Here is a 6634-nt window from a genome sequence, read left to right on the forward strand (position 1 = left end):
ACAGTGTCCGGTGTGCACCGGACTGTCCGGTGCGCCCGACGACAGAAGGCAAGGACAGCCTTCCTGGTTTGTTCTCAACGGCTCCTAGCTGCCTTGGGGCTATAAAAGGGACCCCTAGGCGCATGGAGGAAAACCAAGCATTCCTACAACATTCCTAAGCACCAAGACATCGATCTCGCGCATTCGTTTCATTGTGATAGCATATAGAGCTCTTGTGGAGTTGTGAACTCTTTGAGTTGTGTTGCGAGCTCTTGTTGCGACTTGTGTGCGTGTTGTTGCTCTGATCTTTTGAAGTCTTGTGTGCGTTGATCATTCCCCCTTGCTCTGTGTTTCTTTGTGAACTTCAATTGTAAGGGCGAGAGGCTCCAAGTTGTGGAGATTCCTCGCAAACGGGATTGAGAAAAAGCAAGCAAAACACCGTGGTATTCAAGTGGGTCTTTGGACCGCTTGAGAGGGGTTGATTGCAACCCTCGTCCGTTGGGACGCCACAACGTGGAGTAGGCAAGCGTTGGTCTTGGCCGAACCACGGGATAAACCACTGTGTCATCTCTGTGATTGATCTCTTGTGGTATTGTGTTTTGTTGAGACTCCTTTCTAGCCACTTGGCATTTATTGTGCTAACACTTAACAAGTTTTTGTGGCTATAAGCTTAAGTTTTACAGGATCACCTATTCACCCCCCCCCCTCTAGGTGCTCTCAATTGTACTGCTTTTCAGCTTTTGCATGTTTGGCGGCAACCGAAGAGAAAAGGGATTTTCTTTTTCTTTTTATATAAAAAAAGACTAATGGACAAACTGTGCTGGTTCCTTTCCTATGGTGCTACCAAATGGATTTCCATCCAGATTGAGTTTCCATAGGATTGAAAAAAAATCTAACACCTCAATTCCTATGTTTTTCGTGTTTTTCCTACATTGTGTTCCAAAGGAGCCCTAGAGGATAGAGATAGAGAAGTTTCTTTCCTCACATGGATGTGAACAGCAAAAAATTCTCCACTGACGGGTAAACAAGGACGAGATGAGAAAGCACTACACATCCCCGTTTCCAACGGGGACCCATTAAACTTGCAGGTAATGATGTTTTTGTGTAATAGTTAATAATACAAATAAATAATTACTTTGTCAATAGATCACTCATTGTATAGGCAACGACTATTATGCAATCAGTCCTTCTATGCAAGCGTGTAAGCAAACCATCTAATCCATTAGATTACGATCCAACCATAGATACAACCATAGTTTGTTAGGGTTTTTTTATAAAGATTATTGAGCTGGTGGTGGAAGCGTTTAAATGTTAAATGTGACCTACGGTTTGATCACGATCTAATGGATCAGATAGTTTGCTTGCTCACTTGCACAAAAGGACTGCTTGCATAGCAGTCGTTGCCCATTGTATAAATATGTTCATTTATATGTACGTATAATAAGGCTATGTTTTGTTTGAGTAACCCAAAATTAGTTCCTTTATTTTAGTCGTATTTAGTATCTAAATTGTCAAACTGCGTGATTAAAACAGGGACGAAACTGATTTAGTCTATAGTCCCTAAAGGTGTGACTAAACAGGACTAAACTATATTAATTTCACTTTTTGTGTCTCATTTATTTTAGTTGCACTAATTGCGGGAGAATGCTAAGAGTTATTTTGGTCTTCTTATGATTTATTTAATGTGCTCTGAATATTTTTAGTCCCTATAAACAAACAGGGTATGGTAGGGACTAAATTTTAGTCCCTAACTAAACTTTAGTCCCTAGATTAAAGAAACTAAGCAGGCCCTTAAGGCTATTCACAATGGTAGTTTCATAATGGTTTCATTGATATTTAATAGTGTGTCACATCATTATTTTAGATGATATGGCATAGTATTTAAGATAAATGAGTTTCATGTGATGAAATTTGTTTCATGAAGATGAAACCATGTCAACCTGTTTCCAAAGACATGAAAATCGTGTGAAACATCCATTGGGAGTGATTTGTTTCATCTTTACGTATTTTATTGATTACTATTGGTTATTTAGTTGCAGCATTTAATTGATATATTAATCTATATAATAGTGAAGTGAAATTTTGCGTTGAAAGACATTATTTCATTCTTAGTTTCAGGACACTCTTGATGATATATCAGTGTTGAAAAGAGTCTTATGAAATAGACATTGTGATTACTGATTAGCCTAATAAGATGGAAACGGCTGCAGGTAGAAGTAACGGTTGACGGGTCGAGGAAGGCATGAATTACGCCAATGGCAGGCAGTAAACACCTTCCCCAATAAGCTTCCCTTGGCCCCTTTATAAAGCCACCCCTCCTCCTTCGCCCACCAACATCAGTCCACAGCAAGAAATGAATCCTTCCTCTAATCCTCTCCCATGGTGCTTCTCCGTCCGTCCCCTAGAGCCTAGCTTGGCCGCCCAGATGCATGCATGCATGCATGAGTCAAGCACAAGCATCGTCTTCCCATGCTACTCGCGTGAATATGAATCGATGCTTATCTCGCATCAATCAATCGACGCTCTTCCGTCTCTTCTATCAATCAACGTTCTCTAGTGAAAGAACCGGCCCTTGAGTGGTATATGTATTGCTGCGGCCTGCGACGAGTTGAGCAGCTAAGCTATGTTGCTATCTTTTGTTTTTATCTTCGGAGATCTTTTATTAGCGCTATGACAACTGGACAAGTGGTTGTTTGTTTGTGCTGCAGATGCTGGTGTTCTAGGATGCAGTTTGATTCACTAGACCTGATCCCCTAGACTAGACGGTCTGGTCTTAAGGCGGTGCTCCCTTCAAACCAATAAACGGTCGATCTGATGGGTGGTACAACTGCTCGTTCATGGTTCCCACTGTCCCATCTCATCAGAGAGAGAGAAGATCGTGAGAGAGCGAGAGATGCTTGAGATGGGCTTGTGGTTTGCATGACCGAGGAGCTGCATCGTCCCCTTCGTTGACCGCTGTTTGGATTGAAGGGAGCTCTGCATCTTGCTCCCATGACTTTCTTCCCAGATTTATGTTTGCTATTTTTTTACTTTGTTGTAACTTATATACGTGAACGTTTTATTCAATTTCTCCATGTTTTAGTAGGGTATGACGGTATGTATGTATGTATATCCTGCAAATACAGCGGATCGTATAGGCTAGCAAGCAGCAGCGTCTGTTCATTGTTTCATTTTAGCGGTGTTAGCAATACGATTGCACAGCCTTCCAAACAGATAAAGAACAACTGATTCGTTACAATCTGAGGAGTTTGGGCGAGATAGGAAGCACAAGGTTGAGGAACTGGGCTATACGTAGTACATTGAAGTGAAGTTGGGAGTCTTGAGAAGAAGAAACTGAAGAAACATAGTAGCTAGGACTAGGTCACTAGGAGATGGGTTGCCAACTTGCCATTCTCTGAATAAAATTCTCGATGCCCCTCCTCGTCTTTTGTACCATCGGAGTTCCTAGTTTCTATTTGCAATTCTTTGTTCTTGGTGCTGCTGCTGCTCTCAACAAGTCCACCGGGAGGTGAAAGCTTGTGGTTGTGGCCGTGCGGAGGCTTGCAAAGTTCCGGCGCCAGGTTGGGTGCCAATGTATTTGTAGGATGTTTTTAGATTAAAACGCGGATCCATCGCTATTCTAGCAGTCTGCAGTATATATGCAGTCTGAATGTCTAATTGTTTGTTCATATCGATTGCTGCCGCATCGCTTAAATTGATTTTACCATTCATCTCTGAGCAAATCATATACCAGCATGCTATAGTTTTGTTTCGAAATTTAGATTAAGCTTGCTACAGTAGCAGCGACTTAGGGCAGATAAACAGATCCGGAGCCCTCGAAATTTCGATTGTGTGCGTACGGAAATGCTGGAATCGATGGATCTTCGAAAATATCCTTCCAACAGCGTTATCGAACTGCAAGAAAAAATGATCATAAGAGATGTAGCGGGTCTGTCATAGAATGAAAAAAGACACAACAACACGCACTATGCCCTGGCTCAGACAAAGGTAAACCTAACTCTTTAATAGTATACACTTTACATTTTATTAATGAAATTATATTGTAGAAACCCTCTTCAGTGCTTTACATTAAAAAAACTAGCAGGAGCTTCAAGCCAGTTTATTTGGCTGCGAACCAACGGGCCCTTCAGTCCCTCCTGGTATGGCCAGCGTCAGCAATCATGTGCCAGGGAGAAATCTTGAGACCTTGGCACAACTTATTTTTTTCACAGATTTAAGCAGAATCTTTGCTAAATTGATAGCTTCTACAATAATAACTTATTAGTTCAGGTGAAATCTATACTACTTATTAAGACTATAAAGGTAGTCTGCCTCTGACATGTTCTGTCATCCCACGCCCACGCGCAATAAAAAAAAGTAACAGACCAAGGGATCGAACCCTTGACCACTCACTTAGCTCACCCTTTCAAACCACTAGACCACCTTTGTTTCTTTGTTAGATGTGGCTCAGATTTTTTTAACGTATGTTTTCAGTTCAGGGTTTCTTTCTTCTTCCTGCTCCAAAAAAATAAAGAAAGGAAGTGTTTTTTCAGATCCATTTCTACGATCCCTTTGCATCAGGGTCCAGAGATACGTACACCAATCAGCTCATTTATTACTGGAGTTGACTCAGTCTTCGACTGGCAAAAAAGATTACCGTATACATACCAGCACACTAAAACAACTTTATACATTGGTTTATTCAAAATATATAGTATGCATATCACGTCCATCGTGTACTTAAGTGGATACTACTCCAAAAGAGAGTCCTCTCCATCTATTGTGGTCGGTGAAATTTGTGATCAGGTGATCGATCGAGTAATAACGCATATGCTTGAAATGACAATTTTGAATAAAAATGTATGTACTGCTGAATTTTGAACTGAAGAAGCTGCGATACCACCTGATCTGAACCAAGCTTCTGCTGTAAACGGTGGAGAAGATGATATATCAGCTGAGTTTGAGGATGGACAAATCCATGTTGTCCAAGATCAAGAAGATAATGCAGCCTTGATCAGTGAAGACCGAACACATTTTGATCTCAACATGAGTGCAGGTAACTCTCGTTTCGATCGCCACACACAAAGTCTGTATGTTCTTGGCGCAATTGTTTAGTGTTCATGAGTGCAGGTAACTCTCCTTTTTAATTTATATACTAGCTGAATGACCGTGCGTTACAACGGGAATATATAATACCAGTATACTACGATAATTTATAGTAGTATAGATAGAATATAATGGCTCCTATTAGTATACTGCTATATATCTTTCTTGCTAAGATTTGGAAATAGATGGAGACGTTAATAATCTATTCATGTCATAAAAAGGAAATAGGCCTTACGTATAGAAAGTAAAATAAGGCTATGTTTCGTTTGAGTAACCGAAGATTAGTTCCTTTATTTTAGTCGTATTTAGTATCTAAATTGTCAAACTGCGTGATTAAAACAGGGACGAAACTGATTTAGTCTATAGTCCCTAAAGAGGTGACTAAAAAGGACTAAACTATATTAATTTCACTTTTTGTCTCTCATTTATTTTAGTTGCACTAATTGCGGGAGAATGCTAAGAGTTATTTTGGTCTTCTTATGATTTATTTAATGTGCTCTGAATATTTTTAGTCCCTATAAACAAACAGGGTATGGTAGGGACTAAATTTTAGTCTCTAACTAAACTTTAGTCCCTAGATTAAAGAAACTAAGCAGGCCCTTAAGGCTATTCACAATGGTAGTTTCATAATGGTTTCATTGATATTTAATAGTGTGTCACATCATTATTTTAGATGATATGGCATAGTATTTAAGATAAATGAGTTTCATGTGATGAAATTTGTTTCATGAAGATGAAACCATATCAACATGTTTCCAAAGACATGAAAATCGTGTGAAACATCCATTGCGAGTGATTTGTTTCATCTTTATGTATTTTATTGATTACTATTGGTTATTTAGTTGCAGCATTTAATTGATATATTAATCTATATAATAGTGAAGTGAAATTTTACGTTGAAAGACATTATTTCATTCTTAGTTTCAGGACACTCTTGATGATATATCAGTGTTGAAAAGAGTCTTATGAAATAGACATTGTGATTACTGATTAGCCTAATAAGATGGAAACGGCTGCAGGTAGAAGTAACGGTTGACGGGTCAAGGAAGGCATGAATTGCGCCAATGGCAGGCAGTAAACACCTTCCCCAATAAGCTTCCCTTGGCCCCTTTATAAAGCCACCCCTCCTCCTTCGCCCACCAACATCAGTCCACAGCAAGAAATGAATCCTTCCTCTAATCCTCTCCCATGGCGCTTCTCCGTCCGTCCCCTAGAGCCTAGCTTGGCCGCCCACATGCATGCATGCATGCATGCATGAGTCAAGCACAAGCATCGTCTTCCCATGCTACTCGCGTGAATATGAATCGATGCTTATCTCGCATCAATCAATCGACGCTCTTCCGTCTCTTCTATCAATCAACGTTCTCTAGTGAAAGAACCGGCCCTTGAGTGGTATATGTATTGTTGCGGCCTGCGACGAGTTGAGCAGCTAAGCTATGTTGCTATCTTTTGTTTTTATCTTCGGAGATCTTTTATTAGCTATGACAACTGGACAAGTGGTTGTTTGTTTGTGCTGCAGATGCTGGTGTTCTAGGATGCAGTTTGATTCACTAGACCTGATCCCCTAGAC

At 40.2% G+C, this 6634-nt stretch overlaps 1 non-coding gene across 1 annotated transcript; it reads left to right on the forward strand.

The window, feature by feature from the left end:
• Positions 1-2759: 2759 nt before the first annotated feature.
• On the forward strand, positions 2760-2959 carry MIR159k (microRNA MIR159k). The gene has a single exon (NR_121127.1). It is a non-coding gene; the product is annotated as a microRNA MIR159k (primary transcript).
• Positions 2960-6634: the final 3675 nt, after the last annotated feature.

This window comes from Zea mays, chromosome 8, assembly GCF_902167145.1.
Source record: "Zea mays cultivar B73 chromosome 8, Zm-B73-REFERENCE-NAM-5.0, whole genome shotgun sequence".
In the NCBI taxonomy this organism is placed as follows: Eukaryota; Viridiplantae; Streptophyta; class Magnoliopsida; order Poales; family Poaceae; genus Zea; species Zea mays.